Source organism: Hyla sarda, unplaced genomic scaffold (genome assembly GCF_029499605.1).
Source record: "Hyla sarda isolate aHylSar1 unplaced genomic scaffold, aHylSar1.hap1 scaffold_265, whole genome shotgun sequence".
In the NCBI taxonomy this organism is placed as follows: Eukaryota; Metazoa; Chordata; class Amphibia; order Anura; family Hylidae; genus Hyla; species Hyla sarda.
The window spans coordinates 1-22,908 of record NW_026609342.1 but is presented as its reverse complement, the minus strand read 5'-3'; the positions used below and the strand labels follow the sequence as shown (position 1 = coordinate 22,908).

At 45.9% G+C, this 22,908-nt stretch overlaps 9 non-coding genes across 9 annotated transcripts; all 9 read right to left on the bottom strand.

The window, feature by feature from the left end:
- Positions 1-3,007: 3,007 nt before the first annotated feature.
- Positions 3,008-3,198, bottom strand: LOC130324516 (U2 spliceosomal RNA). The gene has a single exon (XR_008869508.1). It is a non-coding gene; the product is annotated as a U2 spliceosomal RNA (small nuclear RNA).
- Positions 3,199-5,296: 2,098 nt separating this feature from the next.
- LOC130324504 (U2 spliceosomal RNA) lies at positions 5,297-5,487 on the bottom strand. The gene has a single exon (XR_008869497.1). It is a non-coding gene; the product is annotated as a U2 spliceosomal RNA (small nuclear RNA).
- A 2,086-nt stretch (positions 5,488-7,573) lies between these two features.
- Positions 7,574-7,764, bottom strand: LOC130324492 (U2 spliceosomal RNA). The gene has a single exon (XR_008869486.1). It is a non-coding gene; the product is annotated as a U2 spliceosomal RNA (small nuclear RNA).
- Positions 7,765-9,858: 2,094 nt separating this feature from the next.
- Positions 9,859-10,049, bottom strand: LOC130324480 (U2 spliceosomal RNA). Its single transcript, XR_008869475.1, has one exon. It is a non-coding gene; the product is annotated as a U2 spliceosomal RNA (small nuclear RNA).
- A 2,079-nt stretch (positions 10,050-12,128) lies between these two features.
- Positions 12,129-12,319, bottom strand: LOC130324468 (U2 spliceosomal RNA). The gene has a single exon (XR_008869464.1). It is a non-coding gene; the product is annotated as a U2 spliceosomal RNA (small nuclear RNA).
- Positions 12,320-14,415: 2,096 nt separating this feature from the next.
- LOC130324456 (U2 spliceosomal RNA) lies at positions 14,416-14,606 on the bottom strand. Its single transcript, XR_008869453.1, has one exon. It is a non-coding gene; the product is annotated as a U2 spliceosomal RNA (small nuclear RNA).
- Positions 14,607-16,698: 2,092 nt separating this feature from the next.
- Positions 16,699-16,889, bottom strand: LOC130324444 (U2 spliceosomal RNA). Its single transcript, XR_008869442.1, has one exon. It is a non-coding gene; the product is annotated as a U2 spliceosomal RNA (small nuclear RNA).
- Positions 16,890-18,981: 2,092 nt separating this feature from the next.
- On the bottom strand, positions 18,982-19,172 carry LOC130324604 (U2 spliceosomal RNA). The gene has a single exon (XR_008869577.1). It is a non-coding gene; the product is annotated as a U2 spliceosomal RNA (small nuclear RNA).
- Positions 19,173-21,264: 2,092 nt separating this feature from the next.
- On the bottom strand, positions 21,265-21,455 carry LOC130324592 (U2 spliceosomal RNA). The gene has a single exon (XR_008869566.1). It is a non-coding gene; the product is annotated as a U2 spliceosomal RNA (small nuclear RNA).
- Between the last annotated feature and the right edge of the window lie 1,453 nt (positions 21,456-22,908).

The window sequence follows — 22,908 nt, the reverse complement described above, 5'->3', positions numbered from 1 at the left end:
TCTGCCATGTCTGCCTTTGCCTTTTCCCTTTTTTTAATTGCCAAATCTTTTCTGGCCTCTTTCTCCTTCTCCCTTTTAGCCACCTCCGGACAATTTCTATACACATGTCCAACAAGGCCACAAAGATCACAAGTTCTGGGCTGTGGACAAGCTCCCGCTTCATGCCCTGGCATTTTACAATTTCGGCACTTCTTATTACCTGGACAAGCCTCTTTAACATGTCCAAACAGCAAACAATCACGGCAAAACAATGGCTGGCCATAATAATAGACATAACCCCGGTTTCCGGCGATTGAAAAATTGGCCGGTGGGTGTTTCACTCCACCAATGCTCCCAGGATCCAGCTTCAGTTTTACAAAGAACTTCCATGTGCCATTAAACACACCCAAACTACTAGTTTGCTTCACTCCCCCTTGGACACTTTCACAGTAGATACTTAGAAAGTTCTTAATCATATCCGGGTCTAAGAATGGATTGTACATATGTACAAACAGAGTCTTCACTCCCATCTCAAACAGAGGAAAAAACTTTACATTTTCCAAGACAGGGTTATTGGCATTTCTTTTCAAACATTCATAGAAGTTCTGGCAATCAGCTTCATAGATGAAGGACACATCATATATTCCTTGCTTCCTATTCTCTTGCACACAGAACAAACTATCCATGCCAAAACCACCCAATTTCTCCACAAGTTCATGTCCAATGTACTCAATCCGATTCTTACCCCGGTCAGAAGTTTCCACCACAAAACGTACAGTCTTCTCAATCGCAGGGAGGTATTCCTTTCCAGCCATTGTTCTTCTCTTGTCTGTCGATTCCACAGTAAGATCACCACTCCGGATTCCTGCTCAGCAGAACACCCGCACCCCTGACCCAGACCAAGTTTACACTTGATCGGAGCCAAAAGGCCGAGAAGCGATAACCGTGAAAGGGGCAGGCCCAACAAGGTGCCCTTCATGGGCACTATCACTGCTTGCTGTCAGGGAGGCTGCCAGACAATTTTCCATGCACACTCTGGGCTGGGGGGCAGTCAACCACCAGTACACACAGCAGAACCTAAACCCATACCATTATTGCTAAGCAGCAAGACAGGGGCCCATTGCACTCCCACGGGGCCTTTTTAAATGCAATCCATAACCCGGATTTGCCAGGAACCCTTCTTACTCCTCCTACTTGCATGTGACACTGGGCTTAGGATCTGCATAGGAAACACACACACAAGCACACACCTACCTTTGTTGCCTGCAGATGCCTCCTTGGCTGTCCCCAAACGGTATCAAACCAACACCCACGGGAAGCTGTAAGCATAGAGGACATGCCTGCACCCCATTGGACTTACCTGTGTGGGTTAAACCCGGGTTATTTGACAACCTATGGCGGTGATGGTTCTGCTCAGGCAGAGCAGTGCTGATGCTCCTCATAAAGCTGTCGCTGCTGTGAAGGTTCTAGGTGACATCACAAATCCCTATGGTTACATACACAACAAAGCTGGGTTGTTGTTGTTTACACTCTGCAAGGCCTGTGGAAGTGAGTGACATCATAGCACTGTAGTTCTGAGGGTTCTAGATGGATGCAACAATCTCCTGTTGCTTCTATGAAGGCCATAATAGACGGCATCACCAAACAGCTCCATAGTCACATACACAGCAAAGGAGAGATGTTGTTTACACCTAGTGATGTCAGTGGTATTGAGTGACATCACAGCACAGTGCTAAGGCTCCTGGGCCTGGACACAGCAGCGGCTGCAATATCTCAACGGAGAATACGTTTATATATATGTGTGTGTGTGCGCGTATATATATATATATATATATATATATATATATATATATATATTTCTCCGCCGAAATCACTTTTAAACCCATTTCCACCTTTTTTTCCCTTCTCTTCCTCTTACTTTTTTTTTCACGTTTTTTTACGTTTTTCTCCTTTTCGCCTCTTTTCTGGGCGTATTATTCTTCTTTTTCTTCTTTTTTTTCGTCTAATGCATACCCCATCAGTGCAGCAATGCTTATTCAATACCGCCAGCAGATGGAGACACTGGGGGATAATTTTCTAAGGATTTATACTGATTTTTCCTGTCTGAATTTGTCGCACAGAAAGTTGCAGGCCAAATATGTGTGACATTTCTGCGACTTTAGCTTCTAGAGCATTTTTACAACATTATACATAGGTGCTGAATACATAAAAAGCGACTGTTCAGCGACAGACAAGTCGCATCGGCTGAAAGTAGGCCAGAATGTCAGTCCATGTTGGAGCAGGTTTAGATACAGTCTAAAGTATAGATCTCAAAGTCTGTGCACAGAATTTAGCAAGGGCCTCGCACCTTCTGATGCATCAGGTAGGTGCACAATAGCATATCCTAACCCTCTGTACTTTGGTCTATATTGATGCGGGACATAGACAGCCAGCTGATGACCAATCCATTAGTGCAATGGATGGCTGGAAGCATTTGTCTTTGCCTTTGCAATACCACAGAAGCAATGCATGGTCAATGTACAGCAATGACACACCTGTGTGAACAGCCAGGAGACCCCCCCCCCCATGTTATGTTACATAGTTACATAGTTAGTACGGTCGAAAAAAGACATATGTCCATCAAGTTCAACCAGGGAATTAAGGGGTAGGGGTGTGGCGCGATATTGGGGAAGGGATGAGATTTTATATTTCTTCATAAGCATTAATCTTATTTTGTCAATTAGGAAGATTCAGCACCCACCCGCTATCAAGGCAGCTGCCTATCATGTCATGCCCTACCTGCACAGGTGTGCTGGCTACTCAAATGATCCAATTAAGGAGGCCATTTAGTCAGCAGCAGCAGAAGTCCTGTGCCTGGACGCTCCAACAGCGGCCAGACACAAGCAGAAGCAGAAGCAGCAGAAGCAGCAGCAGCACCACCTTTTGTTTTTTGGCTGCAGCAGCAGCAAGGCCCACAGGGCTGGCTAGCTGGCTAGCCAGCAAGCAGGTAGCAATGAAAGTAGGAATCTTTCTTTTTAACCCTGTAAGGGGGTGGTGCACTGTACCCGAAGATACTGCCATATCGGGTCAATGCATAGGGCGACGGAAGCAAGCTTCGAAATCGGCCCCCGTTCTCAAAAATCCATTTAATATATGGTCCCCAGATAGGGGACGTATCAGATATTAAACTGATAAGAACAGATACTACACTTGATCTTAGCCAAAAGGCCGAGAAGCGATAACCGTGAAAGGGGCGGGCCCAACAAGGTGCCCTTCATGGGCACTATCACTGCTTGCTGTCAGGGAGGCTGCCAGACAATTTTCCATGCACACTCTGGGCTGGGGGGCAGTCAACCACCAGTACACACAGCAGAACCTAAACCCATACCATTATTGCTAAGCAGCAAGACAGGGGCCCATTGCACTCCCACGGGGCCTTTTTAAATGCAATCCATAACCCGGATTTGCCAGGAACCCTTCTTACTCCTCCTACTTGCATGTGACACTGGGCTTAGGATCTGCATAGGAAACACACACACAAGCACACACCTACCTTTGTTGCCTGCAGATGCCTCCTTGGCTGTCCCCAAACGGTATCAAACCAACACCCACGGGAAGCTGTAAGCATAGAGGACATGCCTGCACCCCATTGGACTTACCTGTGTGGGTTAAACCCGGGTTATTTGACAACCTATGGCGGTGATGGTTCTGCTCAGGCAGAGCAGTGCTGATGCTCCTCATAAAGCTGTCGCTGCTGTGAAGGTTCTAGGTGACATCACAAATCCCTATGGTTACATACACAACAAAGCTGGGTTGTTGTTGTTTACACTCTGCAAGGCCTGTGTAAGTGAGTGAAATCATAGCACTGTAGTTCTGAGGGTTCTAGATGGATGCAACAATCTCCTGTTGCTTCTATGAAGGCCATAATAGACGGCATCACCAAACAGCTCCATAGTCACATACACAGCAAAGGAGAGATGTTGTTTACACCTAGTGATGTCAGTGGTATTGAGTGACATCACAGCACAGTGCTAAGGCTCCTGGGCCTGGACACAGCAGCGGCTGCAATATCTCAACGGAGAATACGTTTATATATATGTGTGTGTGTGCGCGTATATATATATATATATATATATATATATATATATATATATATTTCTCCGCCGAAATCACTTTTAAACCCATTTCCACCTTTTTTTCCCTTCTCTTCCTCTTACTTTTTTTTTCACGTTTTTTTACGTTTTTCTCCTTTTCGCCTCTTTTCTGGGCGTATTATTCTTCTTTTTCTTCTTTTTTTTCGTCTAATGCATACCCCATCAGTGCAGCAATGCTTATTCAATACCGCCAGCAGATGGAGACACTGGGGGATAATTTTCTAAGGATTTATACTGATTTTTCCTGTCTGAATTTGTCGCACAGAAAGTTGCAGGCCAAATATGTGTGACATTTCTGCGACTTTAGCTTCTAGAGCATTTTTACAACATTATACATAGGTGCTGAATACATAAAAAGCGACTGTTCAGCGACAGACAAGTCGCATCGGCTGAAAGTAGGCCAGAATGTCAGTCCATGTTGGAGCAGGTTTAGATACAGTCTAAAGTATAGATCTCAAAGTCTGTGCACAGAATTTAGCAAGGGCCTCGCACCTTCTGATGCATCAGGTAGGTGCACAATAGCATAGCCTAACCCTCTGTACTTTGGTCTATATTGATGCGGGACATAGACAGCCAGCTGATGACCAATCCATTAGTGCAATGGATGGCTGGAAGCATTTGTCTTTGCCTTTGCAATACCACAGAAGCAATGCATGGTCAATGTACAGCAATGACACACCTGTGTGAACAGCCAGGAGACCCCCCCCCTACCATGTTATGTTACATAGTTACATAGTTAGTACGGTCGAAAAAAGACATATGTCCATCAAGTTCAACCAGGGAATTAAGGGGTAGGGGTGTGGCGCGATATTGGGGAAGGGATGAGATTTTATATTTCTTCATAAGCATTAATCTTATTTTGTCAATTAGGAACATTCAGCACCCACCCGCTATCAAGGCAGCTGCCTATCATGTCATGCCCTACCTGCACAGGTGTGCTGGCTACTCAAATGATCCAATTAAGGAGGCCATTTAGTCAGCAGCAGCAGAAGTCCTGTGCCTGGACGCTCCAACAGCGGCCAGACACAAGCAGAAGCAGAAGCAGCAGAAGCAGCAGAAGCAGCAGCAGCACCACCTTTTGTTTTTTGGCTGCAGCAGCAGCAAGGCCCACAGGGCTGGCTAGCTGGCTAGCCAGCAAGCAGGTAGCAATGAAAGTAGGAATCTTTCTTTTTAACCCTGTAAGGGGGTGGTGCACTGTACCCGAAGATACTGCCATATCGGGTCAATGCATAGGGCGACGGAAGCAAGCTTCGAAATCGGCCCCCGTTCTCAAAAATCCATTTAATATATGGTCCCCAGATAGGGGACGTATCAGATATTAAACTGATAAGAACAGATACTACACTTGATCTTAGCCAAAAGGCCGAGAAGCGATAACCGTGAAAGGGGCGGGCCCAACAAGGTGCCCTTCATGGGCACTATCACTGCTTGCTGTCAAGGAGGCTGCCAGACAATTTTCCATGCACACTCTGGGCTGGGGGGCAGTCAACCACCAGTACACACAGCAGAACCTAAACCCATACCATTATTGCTAAGCAGCAAGACAGGGGCCCATTGCACTCCCACGGGGCCTTTTTAAATGCAATCCATAACCCGGATTTGCCAGGAACCCTTCTTACTCCTCCTACTTGCATGTGACACTGGGCTTAGGATCTGCATAGGAAACACACACACAAGCACACACCTACCTTTGTTGCCTGCAGATGCCTCCTTGGCTGTCCCCAAACGGTATCAAACCAACACCCACGGGAAGCTGTAAGCATAGAGGACATGCCTGCACCCCATTGGACTTACCTGTGTGGGTTAAACCCGGGTTATTTGACAACCTATGGCGGTGATGGTTCTGCTCAGGCAGAGCAGTGCTGATGCTCCTCATAAAGCTGTCGCTGCTGTGAAGGTTCTAGGTGACATCACAAATCCCTATGGTTACATACACAACAAAGCTGGGTTGTTGTTGTTTACACTCTGCAAGGCCTGTGGAAGTGAGTGACATCATAGCACTGTAGTTCTGAGGGTTCTAGATGGATGCAACAATCTCCTGTTGCTTCTATGAAGGCCATAATAGACGACATCACCAAACAGCTCCATAGTCACATACACAGCAAAGGAGAGATGTTGTTTACACCTAGTGATGTCAGTGGTATTGAGTGACATCACAGCACAGTGCTAAGGCTCCTGGGCCTGGACACAGCAGCGGCTGCAATATCTCAACGGAGAATACGTTTATATATATGTATGTGTGTGCGCGTATATATATATATATATATATATATATATATATATATATATATATATTTCTCCGCCGAAATCACTTTTAAACCCATTTCCACCTTTTTTTCCCTTCTCTTCCTCTTACTTTTTTTTCACGTTTTTTTACGTTTTTCTCCTTTTCGCCTCTTTTCTGGGCGTATTATTCTTCTTTTTCTTCTTTTTTTTCGTCTAATGCATACCCCATCAGTGCAGCAATGCTTATTCAATACCGCCAGCAGATGGAGACACTGGGGGATAATTTTCTAAGGATTTATACTGATTTTTCCTGTCTGAATTTGTCGCACAGAAAGTTGCAGGCCAAATATGTGTGACATTTCTGCGACTTTAGCTTCTAGAGCATTTTTACAACATTATACATAGGTGCTGAATACATAAAAAGCGACTGTTCAGCGACAGACAAGTCGCATCGGCTGAAAGTAGGCCAGAATGTCAGTCCATGTTGGAGCAGGTTTAGATACAGTCTAAAGTATAGATCTCAAAGTCTGTGCACAGAATTTAGCAAGGGCCTCGCACCTTCTGATGCATCAGGTAGGTGCACAATAGCATAGCCTAACCCTCTGTACTTTGGTCTATATTGATGCGGGACATAGACAGCCAGCTGATGACCAATCCATTAGTGCAATGGATGGCTGGAAGCATTTGTCTTTGCCTTTGCAATACCACAGAAGCAATGCATGGTCAATGTACAGCAATGACACACCTGTGTGAACAGCCAGGAGACCCCCCCCCCCCCATGTTATGTTACATAGTTACATAGTTAGTACGGTCGAAAAAAGACATATGTCCATCAAGTTCAACCAGGGAATTAAGGGGTAGGTGTGTGGCGCGATATTGGGGAAGGGATGAGATTTTATATTTCTTCATAAGCATTAATCTTATTTTGTCAATTAGGAAGATTCAGCACCCACCCGCTATCAAGGCAGCTGCCTATCATGTCATGCCCTACCTGCACAGGTGTGCTGGCTACTCAAATGATCCAATTAAGGAGGCCATTTAGTCAGCAGCAGCAGAAGTCCTGTGCCTGGACGCTCCAACAGCGGCCAGACACAAGCAGAAGCAGCAGAAGCAGCAGCAGCACCACCTTTTGTTTTTTGGCTGCAGCAGCAGCAAGGCCCACAGGGCTGGCTAGCTGGCTAGCCAGCAAGCAGGTAGCAATGAAAGTAGGAATCTTTCTTTTTAACCCTGTAAGGGGGTGGTGCACTGTACCCGAAGATACTGCCATATCGGGTCAATGCATAGGGCGACGGAAGCAAGCTTCGAAATCGGCCCCCGTTCTCAAAAATCCATTTAATATATGGTCCCCAGATAGGGGACGTATCAGATATTAAACTGATAAGAACAGATACTACACTTGATCTTAGCCAAAAGGCCGAGAAGCGATAACCGTGAAAGGGGCGGGCCCAACAAGGTGCCCTTCATGGGCACTATCACTGCTTGCTGTCAGGGAGGCTGCCAGACAATTTTCCATGCACACTCTGGGCTGGGGGGCAGTCAACCACCAGTACACACAGCAGAACCTAAACCCATACCATTATTGCTAAGCAGCAAGACAGGGGCCCATTGCACTCCCACGGGGCCTTTTTAAATGCAATCCATAACCCGGATTTGCCAGGAACCCTTCTTACTCCTCCTACTTGCATGTGACACTGGGCTTAGGATCTGCATAGGAAACACACACACAAGCACACACCTTCCTTTGTTGCCTGCAGATGCCTCCTTGGCTGTCCCCAAACGGTATCAAACCAACACCCACGGGAAGCTGTAAGCATAGAGGACATGCCTGCACCCCATTGGACTTACCTGTGTGGGTTAAACCCGGGTTATTTGACAACCTATGGCGGTGATGGTTCTGCTCAGGCAGAGCAGTGCTGATGCTCCTCATAAAGCTGTCGCTGCTGTGAAGGTTCTAGGTGACATCACAAATCCCTATGGTTACATACACAACAAAGCTGGGTTGTTGTTGTTTACACTCTGCAAGGCCTGTGGAAGTGAGTGACATCATAGCACTGTAGTTCTGAGGGTTCTAGATGGATGCAACAATCTCCTGTTGCTTCTATGAAGGCCATAATAGACGACATCACCAAACAGCTCCATAGTCACATACACAGCAAAGGAGAGATGTTGTTTACACCTAGTGATGTCAGTGGTATTGAGTGACATCACAGCACAGTGCTAAGGCTCCTGGGCCTGGACACAGCAGCGGCTGCAATATCTCAACGGAGAATACGTTTATATATATGTGTGTGTGTGCGCGTATATATATATATATATATATATATATATATATATATATATATATTTCTCCGCCGAAATCACTTTTAAACCCATTTCCACCTTTTTTTCCCTTCTCTTCCTCTTACTTTTTTTTCACGTTTTTTTACGTTTTTCTCCTTTTCGCCTCTTTTCTGGGCGTATTATTCTTCTTTTTCTTCTTTTTTTCCGTCTAATGCATACCCCATCAGTGCAGCAATGCTTATTCAATACCGCCAGCAGATGGAGACACTGGGGGATAATTTTCTAAGGATTTATACTGATTTTTCCTGTCTGAATTTGTCGCACAGAAAGTTGCAGGCCAAATATGTGTGACATTTCTGCGACTTTAGCTTCTAGAGCATTTTTACAACATTATACATAGGTGCTGAATACATAAAAAGCGACTGTTCAGCGACAGACAAGTCGCATCGGCTGAAAGTAGGCCAGAATGTCAGTCCATGTTGGAGCAGGTTTAGATACAGTCTAAAGTATAGATCTCAAAGTCTGTGCACAGAATTTAGCAAGGGCCTCGCACCTTCTGATGCATCAGGTAGGTGCACAATAGCATAGCCTAACCCTCTGTACTTTGGTCTATATTGATGCGGGACATAGACAGCCAGCTGATGACCAATCCATTAGTGCAATGGATGGCTGGAAGCATTTGTCTTTGCCTTTGCAATACCACAGAAGCAATGCATGGTCAATGTACAGCAATGACACACCTGTGTGAACAGCCAGGAGACCCCCCCCCCCCCCCCCATGTTATGTTACATAGTTACATAGTTAGTACGGTCGAAAAAAGACATATGTCCATCAAGTTCAACCAGGGAATTAAGGGGTAGGGGTGTGGCGCGATATTGAGGAAGGGATGAGATTTTATATTTCTTCATAAGCATTAATCTTATTTTGTCAATTAGGAACATTCAGCACCCACCCGCTATCAAGGCAGCTGCCTATCATGTCATGCCCTACCTGCACAGGTGTGCTGGCTACTCAAATGATCCAATTAAGGAGGCCATTTAGTCAGCAGCAGCAGAAGTCCTGTGCCTGGACGCTCCAACAGCGGCCAGACACAAGCAGAAGCAGAAGCAGCAGAAGCAGCAGCAGCACCACCTTTTGTTTTTTGGCTGCAGCAGCAGCAAGGCCCACAGGGCTGGCTAGCTGGCTAGCCAGCAAGCAGGTAGCAATGAAAGTAGGAATCTTTCTTTTTAACCCTGTAAGGGGGTGGTGCACTGTACCCGAAGATACTGCCATATCGGGTCAATGCATAGGGCGACGGAAGCAAGCTTCGAAATCGGCCCCCGTTCTCAAAAATCCATTTAATATATGGTCCCCAGATAGGGGACGTATCAGATATTAAACTGATAAGAACAGATACTACACTTGATCTTAGCCAAAAGGCCGAGAAGCGATAACCGTGAAAGGGGCGGGCCCAACAAGGTGCCCTTCATGGGCACTATCACTGCTTGCTGTCAGGGAGGCTGCCAGACAATTTTCCATGCACACTCTGGGCTGGGGGGCAGTCAACCACCAGTACACACAGCAGAACCTAAACCCATACCATTATTGCTAAGCAGCAAGACAGGGGCCCATTGCACTCCCACGGGGCCTTTTTAAATGCAATCCATAACCCGGATTTGCCAGGAACCCTTCTTACTCCTCCTACTTGCATGTGACACTGGGCTTAGGATCTGCATAGGAAACACACACACAAGCACACACCTACCTTTGTTGCCTGCAGATGCCTCCTTGGCTGTCCCCAAACGGTATCAAACCAACACCCACGGGAAGCTGTAAGCATAGAGGACATGCCTGCACCCCATTGGACTTACCTGTGTGGGTTAAACCCGGGTTATTTGACAACCTATGGCGGTGATGGTTCTGCTCAGGCAGAGCAGTGCTGATGCTCCTCATAAAGCTGTCGCTGCTGTGAAGGTTCTAGGTGACATCACAAATCCCTATGGTTACATACACAACAAAGCTGGGTTGTTGTTGTTTACACTCTGCAAGGCCTGTGGAAGTGAGTGACATCATAGCACTGTAGTTCTGAGGGTTCTAGATGGATGCAACAATCTCCTGTTGCTTCTATGAAGGCCATAATAGACGACATCACCAAACAGCTCCATAGTCACATACACAGCAAAGGAGAGATGTTGTTTACACCTAGTGATGTCAGTGGTATTGAGTGACATCACAGCACAGTGCTAAGGCTCCTGGGCCTGGACACAGCAGCGGCTGCAATATCTCAACGGAGAATACGTTTATATATATGTGTGTGTGTGCGCGTATATATATATATATATATATATATATATATTTCTCCGCCGAAATCACTTTTAAACCCATTTCCACCTTTTTTTCCCTTCTCTTCCTCTTACTTTTTTTTCACGTTTTTTTTACGTTTTTCTCCTTTTCGCCTCTTTTCTGGGCGTATTATTCTTCTTTTTCTTCTTTTTTTTCCTCTAATGCATACCCCATCAGTGCAGCAATGCTTATTCAATACCGCCAGCAGATGGAGACACTGGGGGATAATTTTCTAAGGATTTATACTGATTTTTCCTGTCTGAATTTGTCGCACAGAAAGTTGCAGGCCAAATATGTGTGACATTTCTGCGACTTTAGCTTCTAGAGCATTTTTACAACATTATACATAGGTGCTGAATACATAAAAAGCGACTGTTCAGCGACAGACAAGTCGCATCGGCTGAAAGTAGGCCAGAATGTCAGTCCATGTTGGAGCAGGTTTAGATACAGTCTAAAGTATAGATCTCAAAGTCTGTGCACAGAATTTAGCAAGGGCCTCGCACCTTCTGATGCATCAGGTAGGTGCACAATAGCATAGCCTAACCCTCTGTACTTTGGTCTATATTGATGCGGGACATAGACAGCCAGCTGATGACCAATCCATTAGTGCAATGGATGGCTGGAAGCATTTGTCTTTGCCTTTGCAATACCACAGAAGCAATGCATGGTCAATGTACAGCAATGACACACCTGTGTGAACAGCCAGGAGACCCCCCCCCCCCCCCATGTTATGTTACATAGTTACATAGTTAGTACGGTCGAAAAAAGACATATGTCCATCAAGTTCAACCAGGGAATTAAGGGGTAGGGGTGTGGCGCGATATTGGGGAAGGGATGAGATTTTATATTTCTTCATAAGCATTAATCTTATTTTGTCAATTAGGAACATTCAGCACCCACCCGCTATCAAGGCAGCTGCCTATCATGTCATGCCCTACCTGCACAGGTGTGCTGGCTACTCAAATGATCCAATTAAGGAGGCCATTTAGTCAGCAGCAGCAGAAGTCCTGTGCCTGGACGCTCCAACAGCGGCCAGACACAAGCAGAAGCAGAAGCAGCAGAAGCAGCAGCAGCACCACCTTTTGTTTTTTGGCTGCAGCAGCAGCAAGGCCCACAGGGCTGGCTAGCTGGCTAGCCAGCAAGCAGGTAGCAATGAAAGTAGGAATCTTTCTTTTTAACCCTGTAAGGGGGTGGTGCACTGTACCCGAAGATACTGCCATATCGGGTCAATGCATAGGGCGACGGAAGCAAGCTTCGAAATCGGCCCCCGTTCTCAAAAATCCATTTAATATATGGTCCCCAGATAGGGGACGTATCAGATATTAAACTGATAAGAACAGATACTACACTTGATCTTAGCCAAAAGGCCGAGAAGCGATAACCGTGAAAGGGGCGGGCCCAACAAGGTGCCCTTCATGGGCACTATCACTGCTTGCTGTCAGGGAGGCTGCCAGACAATTTTCCATGCACACTCTGGACTGGGGGGCAGTCAACCACCAGTACACACAGCAGAACCTAAACCCATACCATTATTGCTAAGCAGCAAGACAGGGGCCCATTGCACTCCCACGGGGCCTTTTTAAATGCAATCCATAACCCGGATTTGCCAGGAACCCTTCTTACTCCTCCTACTTGCATGTGACACTGGGCTTAGGATCTGCATAGGAAACACACACACAAGCACACACCTACCTTTGTTGCCTGCAGATGCCTCCTTGGCTGTCCCCAAACGGTATCAAACCAACACCCACGGGAAGCTGTAAGCATAGAGGACATGCCTGCACCCCATTGGACTTACCTGTGTGGGTTAAACCCGGGTTATTTGACAACCTATGGCGGTGATGGTTCTGCTCAGGCAGAGCAGTGCTGATGCTCCTCATAAAGCTGTCGCTGCTGTGAAGGTTCTAGGTGACATCACAAATCCCTATGGTTACATACACAACAAAGCTGGGTTGTTGTTGTTTACACTCTGCAAGGCCTGTGGAAGTGAGTGACATCATAGCACTGTAGTTCTGAGGGTTCTAGATGGATGCAACAATCTCCTGTTGCTTCTATGAAGGCCATAATAGACGACATCACCAAACAGCTCCATAGTCACATACACAGCAAAGGAGAGATGTTGTTTACACCTAGTGATGTCAGTGGTATTGAGTGACATCACAGCACAGTGCTAAGGCTCCTGGGCCTGGACACAGCAGCGGCTGCAATATCTCAACGGAGAATACGTTTATATATATGTGTGTGTGTGCGCGTATATATATATATATATATATATATATATATATATATATATATATATTTCTCCGCCGAAATCACTTTTAAACCCATTTCCACCTTTTTTTCCCTTCTCTTCCTCTTACTTTTTTTTCACGTTTTTTTACGTTTTTCTCCTTTTCGCCTCTTTTCTGGGCGTATTATTCTTCTTTTTCTTCTTTTTTTTCGTCTAATGCATACCCCATCAGTGCAGCAATGCTTATTCAATACCGCCAGCAGATGGAGACACTGGGGGATAATTTTCTAAGGATTTATACTGATTTTTCCTGTCTGAATTTGTCGCACAGAAAGTTGCAGGCCAAATATGTGTGACATTTCTGCGACTTTAGCTTCTAGAGCATTTTTACAACATTATACATAGGTGCTGAATACATAAAAAGCGACTGTTCAGCGACAGACAAGTCGCATCGGCTGAAAGTAGGCCAGAATGTCAGTCCATGTTGGAGCAGGTTTAGATACAGTCTAAAGTATAGATCTCAAAGTCTGTGCACAGAATTTAGCAAGGGCCTCGCACCTTCTGATGCATCAGGTAGGTGCACAATAGCATAGCCTAACCCTCTGTACTTTGGTCTATATTGATGCGGGACATAGACAGCCAGCTGATGACCAATCCATTAGTGCAATGGATGGCTGGAAGCATTTGTCTTTGCCTTTGCAATACCACAGAAGCAATGCATGGTCAATGTACAGCAATGACACACCTGTGTGAACAGCCAGGAGACCCCCCCCCCCCCCCCCATGTTATGTTACATAGTTACATAGTTAGTACGGTCGAAAAAAGACATATGTCCATCAAGTTCAACCAGGGAATTAAGGGGTAGGGGTGTGGCGCGATATTGGGGAAGGGATGAGATTTTATATTTCTTCATAAGCATTAATCTTATTTTGTCAATTAGGAACATTCAGCACCCACCCGCTATCAAGGCAGCTGCCTATCATGTCATGCCCTACCTGCACAGGTGTGCTGGCTACTCAAATGATCCAATTAAGGAGGCCATTTAGTCAGCAGCAGCAGAAGTCCTGTGCCTGGACGCTCCAACAGCGGCCAGACACAAGCAGAAGCAGAAGCAGCAGAAGCAGCAGCAGCACCACCTTTTGTTTTTTGGCTGCAGCAGCAGCAAGGCCCACAGGGCTGGCTAGCTGGCTAGCCAGCAAGCAGGTAGCAATGAAAGTAGGAATCTTTCTTTTTAACCCTGTAAGGGGGTGGTGCACTGTACCCGAAGATACTGCCATATCGGGTCAATGCATAGGGCGACGGAAGCAAGCTTCGAAATCGGCCCCCGTTCTCAAAAATCCATTTAATATATGGTCCCCAGATAGGGGACGTATCAGATATTAAACTGATAAGAACAGATACTACACTTGATCTTAGCCAAAAGGCCGAGAAGCGATAACCGTGAAAGGGGCGGGCCCAACAAGGTGCCCTTCATGGGCACTATCACTGCTTGCTGTCAGGGAGGCTGCCAGACAATTTTCCATGCACACTCTGGGCTGGGGGGCAGTCAACCACCAGTACACACAGCAGAACCTAAACCCATACCATTATTGCTAAGCAGCAAGACAGGGGCCCATTGCACTCCCACGGGGCCTTTTTAAATGCAATCCATAACCCGGATTTGCCAGGAACCCTTCTTACTCCTCCTACTTGCATGTGACACTGGGCTTAGGATCTGCATAGGAAACACACACACAAGCACACACCTACCTTTGTTGCCTGCAGATGCCTCCTTGGCTGTCCCCAAACGGTATCAAACCAACACCCACGGGAAGCTGTAAGCATAGAGGACATGCCTGCACCCCATTGGACTTACCTGTGTGGGTTAAACCCGGGTTATTTGACAACCTATGGCGGTGATGGTTCTGCTCAGGCAGAGCAGTGCTGATGCTCCTCATAAAGCTGTCGCTGCTGTGAAGGTTCTAGGTGACATCACAAATCCCTATGGTTACATACACAACAAAGCTGGGTTGTTGTTGTTTACACTCTGCAAGGCCTGTGGAAGTGAGTGACATCATAGCACTGTAGTTCTGAGGGTTCTAGATGGATGCAACAATCTCCTGTTGCTTCTATGAAGGCCATAATAGACGACATCACCAAACAGCTCCATAGTCACATACACAGCAAAGGAGAGATGTTGTTTACACCTAGTGATGTCAGTGGTATTGAGTGACATCACAGCACAGTGCTAAGGCTCCTGGGCCTGGACACAGCAGCGGCTGCAATATCTCAACGGAGAATACGTTTATATATATGTGTGTGTGTGCGCGTATATATATATATATATATATATATATATATATATATTTTTTTTTTTCCGCCGAAATCACTTTTAAACCCATTTCCACCTTTTTTTCCCTTCTCTTCCTCTTACTTTTTTTTCACGTTTTTTTACGTTTTTCTCCTTTTCGCCTCTTTTCTGGGCGTATTATTCTTCTTTTTCTTCTTTTTTTTCGTCTAATGCATACCCCATCAGTGCAGCAATGCTTATTCAATACCGCCAGCAGATGGAGACACTGGGGGATAATTTTCTAAGGATTTATACTGATTTTTCCTGTCTGAATTTGTCGCACAGAAAGTTGCAGGCCAAATATGTGTGACATTTCTGCGACTTTAGCTTCTAGAGCATTTTTACAACATTATACATAGGTGCTGAATACATAAAAAGCGACTGTTCAGCGACAGACAAGTCGCATCGGCTGAAAGTAGGCCAGAATGTCAGTCCATGTTGGAGCAGGTTTAGATACAGTCTAAAGTATAGATCTCAAAGTCTGTGCACAGAATTTAGCAAGGGCCTCGCACCTTCTGATGCATCAGGTAGGTGCACAATAGCATAGCCTAACCCTCTGTACTTTGGTCTATATTGATGCGGGACATAGACAGCCAGCTGATGACCAATCCATTAGTGCAATGGATGGCTGGAAGCATTTGTCTTTGCCTTTGCAATACCACAGAAGCAATGCATGGTCAATGTACAGCAATGACACACCTGTGTGAACAGCCAGGAGACCCCCCCCCCCCCCCCCATGTTATGTTACATAGTTACATAGTTAGTACGGTCGAAAAAAGACATATGTCCATCAAGTTCAACCAGGGAATTAAGGGGTAGGGGTGTGGCGCGATATTGGGGAAGGGATGAGATTTTATATTTCTTCATAAGCATTAATCTTATTTTGTCAATTAGGAACATTCAGCACCCACCCGCTATCAAGGCAGCTGCCTATCATGTCATGCCCTACCTGCACAGGTGTGCTGGCTACTCAAATGATCCAATTAAGGAGGCCATTTAGTCAGCAGCAGCAGAAGTCCTGTGCCTGGACGCTCCAACAGCGGCCAGACACAAGCAGAAGCAGAAGCAGCAGAAGCAGCAGCAGCACCACCTTTTGTTTTTTGGCTGCAGCAGCAGCAAGGCCCACAGGGCTGGCTAGCTGGCTAGCCAGCAAGCAGGTAGCAATGAAAGTAGGAATCTTTCTTTTTAACCCTGTAAGGGGGTGGTGCACTGTACCCGAAGATACTGCCATATCGGGTCAATGCATAGGGCGACGGAAGCAAGCTTCGAAATCGGCCCCCGTTCTCAAAAATCCATTTAATATATGGTCCCCAGATAGGGGACGTATCAGATATTAAACTGATAAGAACAGATACTACACTTGATCTTAGCCAAAAGGCCGAGAAGCGATAACCGTGAAAGGGGCGGGCCCAACAAGGTGCCCTTCATGGGCACTATCACTGCTTGCTGTCAGGGAGGCTGCCAGACAATTTTCCATGCACACTCTGGGCTGGGGGGCAGTCAACCACCAGTACACACAGCAGAACCTAAACCCATACCATTATTGCTAAGCAGCAAGACAGGGGCCCATTGCACTCCCACGGGGCCTTTTTAAATGCAATCCATAACCCGGATTTGCCAGGAACCCTTCTTACTCCTCCTACTTGCATGTGACACTGGGCTTAGGATCTGCATAGGAAACACACACACAAGCATACACCTACCTTTGTTGCCTGCAGATGCCTCCTTGGCTGTCCCCAAACGGTATCAAACCAACACCCACGGGAAGCTGTAAGCATAGAGGACATGCCTGCACCCCATTGGACTTACCTGTGTGGGTTAAACCCAGGTTATTTGACAACCTATGGCGGTGATGGTTCTGCTCAGGCAGAGCAGTGCTGATGCTCCTCATAAAGCTGTCGCTGCTGTGAAGGTTCTAGGTGACATCACAAATCCCTATGGTTACATACACAACAAAGCTGGGTTGTTGTTGTTTACACTCTGCAAGGCCTGTGGAAGTGAGTGACATCATAGCACTGTAGTTCTGAGGGTTCTAGATGGATGCAACAATCTCCTGTTGCTTCTATGAAGGCCATAATAGACGACATCACCAAACAGCTCCATAGTCACATACACAGCAAAGGAGAGATGTTGTTTACACCTAGTGATGTCAGTGGTATTGAGTGACATCACAGCACAGTGCTAAGGCTCCTGGGCCTGGACACAGCAGCGGCTGCAATATCTCAACGGAGAATACGTTTATATATATGTGTGTGTGTGCGCGTATATATATATATATATATATATATATATATATATATATATATATTTCTCCGCCGAAATCACTTTTAAACCCATTTCCACCTTTTTTTCCCTTCTCTTCCTCTTACTTTTTTTTCACGTTTTTTTACGTTTTTCTCCTTTTCGCCTCTTTTCTGGGCGTATTATTCTTCTTTTTCTTCTTTTTTTTCGTCTAATGCATACCCCATCAGTGCAGCAATGCTTATTCAATACCGCCAGCAGATGGAGACACTGGGGGATAATTTTCTAAGGATTTATACTGATTTTTCCTGTCTGAATTTGTCGCACAGAAAGTTGCAGGCCAAATATGTGTGACATTTCTGCGACTTTAGCTTCTAGAGCATTTTTACAACATTATACATAGGTGCTGAATACATAAAAAGCGACTGTTCAGCGACAGACAAGTCGCATCGGCTGAAAGTAGGCCAGAATGTCAGTCCATGTTGGAGCAGGTTTAGATACAGTCTAAAGTATAGATCTCAAAGTCTGTGCACAGAATTTAGCAAGGGCCTCGCACCTTCTGATGCATCAGGTAGGTGCACAATAGCATAGCCTAACCCTCTGAACTTTGGTCTATATTGATGCGGGACATAGACAGCCAGCTGATGACCAATCCATTAGTGCAATGGATGGCTGGAAGCATTTGTCTTTGCCTTTGCAATACCACAGAAGCAATGCATGGTCAATGTACAGCAATGACACACCTGTGTGAACAGCCAGGAGACCCCCCCCCCCCCCCATGTTATGTTACATAGTTACATAGTTAGTACGGTCGAAAAAAGACATATGTCCATCAAGTTCAACCAGGGAATTAAGGGGTAGGGGTGTGGCGCGATATTGGGGAAGGGATGAGATTTTATATTTCTTCATAAGCATTAATCTTATTTTGTCAATTAGGAACATTCAGCACCCACCCGCTATCAAGGCAGCTGCCTATCATGTCATGCCCTACCTGCACAGGTGTGCTGGCTACTCAAATGATCCAATTAAGGAGGCCATTTAGTCAGCAGCAGCAGAAGTCCTGTGCCTGGACGCTCCAACAGCGGCCAGACACAAGCAGAAGCAGAAGCAGCAGAAGCAGCAGCAGCACCACCTTTTGTTTTTTGGCTGCAGCAGCAGCAAGGCCCACAGGGCTGGCTAGCTGGCTAGCCAGCAAGCAGGTAGCAATGAAAGTAGGAATCTTTCTTTTTAACCCTGTAAGGGGGTGGTGCACTGTACCCGAAGATACTGCCATATCGGGTCAATGCATAGGGCGACGGAAGCAAGCTTCGAAATCGGCCCCCGTTCTCAAAAATCCATTTAATATATGGTCCCCAGATAGGGGACGTATCAGATATTAAACTGATAAGAACAGATACTACACTTGATCTTAGCCAAAAGGCCGAGAAGCGATAACCGTGAAAGGGGCGGGCCCAACAAGGTGCCCTTCATGGGCACTATCACTGCTTGCTGTCAGGGAGGCTGCCAGACAATTTTCCATGCACACTCTGGGCTGGGGGGCAGTCAACCACCAGTACACACAGCAGAACCTAAACCCATACCATTATTGCTAAGCAGCAAGACAGGGGCCCATTGCACTCCCACGGGGCCTTTTTAAATGCAATCCATAACCCGGATTTGCCAGGAACCCTTCTTACTCCTCCTACTTGCATGTGACACTGGGCTTAGGATCTGCATAGGAAACACACACACAAGCACACACCTACCTTTGTTGCCTGCAGATGCCTCCTTGGCTGTCCCCAAACGGTATCAAACCAACACCCACGGGAAGCTGTAAGCATAGAGGACATGCCTGCACCCCATTGGACTTACCTGTGTGGGTTAAACCCGGGTTATTTGACAACCTATGGCGGTGATGGTTCTGCTCAGGCAGAGCAGTGCTGATGCTCCTCATAAAGCTGTCGCTGCTGTGAAGGTTCTAGGTGACATCACAAATCCCTATGGTTACATACACAACAAAGCTGGGTTGTTGTTGTTTACACTCTGCAAGGCCTGTGGAAGTGAGTGACATCATAGCACTGTAGTTCTGAGGGTTCTAGATGGATGCAACAATCTCCTGTTGCTTCTATGAAGGCCATAATAGACAACATCACCAAACAGCTCCATAGTCACATACACAGCAAAGGAGAGATGTTGTTTACACCTAGTGATGTCAGTGGTATTGAGTGACATCACAGCACAGTGCTAAGGCTCCTGGGCCTGGACACAGCAGCGGCTGCAATATCTCAACGGAGAATACGTTTATATATATGTGTGTGTGTGCGCGTATTATATATATATATATATATATATATATATATATATATATATATTTCTCCGCCGAAATCACTTTTAAACCCATTTCCACCTTTTTTTCCCTTCTCTTCCTCTTACTTTTTTTTCACGTTTTTTTACGTTTTTCTCCTTTTCGCCTCTTTTCTGGGCGTATTATTCTTCTTTTTCTTCTTTTTTTTCGTCTAATGCATACCCCATCAGTGCAGCAATGCTTATTCAATACCGCCAGCAGATGGAGACACTGGGGGATAATTTTCTAAGGATTTATACTGATTTTTCCTGTCTGAATTTGTCGCACAGAAAGTTGCAGGCCAAATATGTGTGACATTTCTGCGACTTTAGCTTCTAGAGCATTTTTACAATATTATACATAGGTGCTGAATACATAAAAAGCGACTGTTCAGCGACAGACAAGTCGCATCGGCTGAAAGTAGGCCAGAATGTCAGTCCATGTTGGAGCAGGTTTAGATACAGTCTAAAGTATAGATCTCAAAGTCTGTGCACAGAATTTAGCAAGGGCCTCGCACCTTCTGATGCATCAGGTAGGTGCACAATAGCATAGCCTAACCCTCTGTACTTTGGTCTATATTGATGCGGGACATAGACAGCCAGCTGATGACCAATCCATTAGTGCAATGGATGGCTGGAAACATTTGTCTTTGCCTTTGCAATACCACAGAAGCAATGCATGGTCAATGTACAGCAATGACACACCTGTGTGAACAGCCAGGAGACCCCCCCCCCCCCCATGTTATGTTACATAGTTACATAGTTAGTACGGTCGAAAAAAGACATATGTCCATCAAGTTCAACCAGGGAATTAAGGGGTAGGGGTGTGGCGCGATATTGGGGAAGGGATGAGATTTTATATTTCTTCATAAGCATTAATCTTATTTTGTCAATTAGGAACATTCAGCACCCACCCGCTATCAAGGCAGCTGCCTATCATGTCATGCCCTACCTGCACAGGTGTGCTGGCTACTCAAATGATCCAATTAAGGAGGCCATTTAGTCAGCAGCAGCAGAAGTCCTGTGCCTGGACGCTCCAACAGCGGCCAGACACAAGCAGAAGCAGAAGCAGCAGAAGCAGCAGCAGCACCACCTTTTGTTTTTTGGCTGCAGCAGCAGCAAGGCCCACAGGGCTGGCTAGCTGGCTAGCCAGCAAGCAGGTAGCAATGAAAGTAGGAATCTTTCTTTTTAACCCTGTAAGGGGGTGGTGCACTGTACCCGAAGATACTGCCATATCGGGTCAATGCATAGGGCGACGGAAGCAAGCTTCGAAATCGGCCCCCGTTCTCAAAAATCCATTTAATATATGGTCCCCAGATAGGGGACGTATCAGATATTAAACTGATAAGAACAGATACTACACTTGATCTTAGCCAAAAGGCCGAGAAGCGATAACCGTGAAAGGGGCGGGCCCAACAAGGTGCCCTTCATGGGCACTATCACTGCTTGCTGTCAGGGAGGCTGCCAGACAATTTTCCATGCACACTCTGGGCTGGGGGGCAGTCAACCACCAGTACACACAGCAGAACCTAAACCCATACCATTATTGCTAAGCAGCAAGACAGGGGCCCATTGCACTCCCACGGGGCCTTTTTAAATGCAATCCATAACCCGGATTTGCCAGGAACCCTTCTTACTCCTCCTACTTGCATGTGACACTGGGCTTAGGATCTGCATAGGAAACACACACACAAGCACACACCTACCTTTGTTGCCTGCAGATGCCTCCTTGGCTGTCCCCAAACGGTATCAAACCAACACCCACGGGAAGCTGTAAGCATAGAGGACATGCCTGCACCCCATTGGACTTACCTGTGTGGGTTAAACCCGGGTTATTTGACAACCTATGGCGGTGATGGTTCTGCTCAGGCAGAGCAGTGCTGATGCTCCTCATAAAGCTGTCGCTGCTGTGAAGGTTCTAGGTGACATCACAAATCCCTATGGTTACATACACAACAAAGCTGGGTTGTTGTTGTTTACACTCTGCAAGGCCTGTGGAAGTGAGTGACATCATAGCACTGTAGTTCTGAGGGTTCTAGATGGATGCAACAATCTCCTGTTGCTTCTATGAAGGCCATAATAGACGACATCACCAAACAGCTCCATAGTCACATACACAGCAAAGGAGAGATGTTGTTTACACCTAGTGATGTCAGTGGTATTGAGTGACATCACAGCACAGTGCTAAGGCTCCTGGGCCTGGACACAGCAGCGGCTGCAATATCTCAACGGAGAATACGTTTATATATATGTGTGTGTGTGCGCGTATATATATATATATATATATATATATATATATATATATATATATATATTTCTCCGCCGAAATCACTTTTAAACCCATTTCCACCTTTTTTTCCCTTCTCTTCCTCTTACTTTTTTTTCACGTTTTTTTACGTTTTTCTCCTTTTCGCCTCTTTTCTGGGCGTATTATTCTTCTTTTTCTTCTTTTTTTTCGTCTAATGCATACCCCATCAGTGCAGCAATGCTTATTCAATACCGCCAGCAGATGGAGACACTGGGGGATAATTTTCTAAGGATTTATACTGATTTTTCCTGTCTGAATTTGTCGCACAGAAAGTTGCAGGCCAAATATGTGTGACATTTCTGCGACTTTAGCTTCTAGAGCATTTTTACAATATTATACATAGGTGCTGAATACATAAAAAGCGACTGTTCAGCGACAGACAAGTCGCATCGGCTGAAAGTAGGCCAGAATGTCAGTCCATGTTGGAGCAGGTTTAGATACAGTCTAAAGTATAGATCTCAAAGTCTGTGCACAGAATTTAGCAAGGGCCTCGCACCTTCTGATGCATCAGGTAGGTGCACAATAGCATAGCCTAACC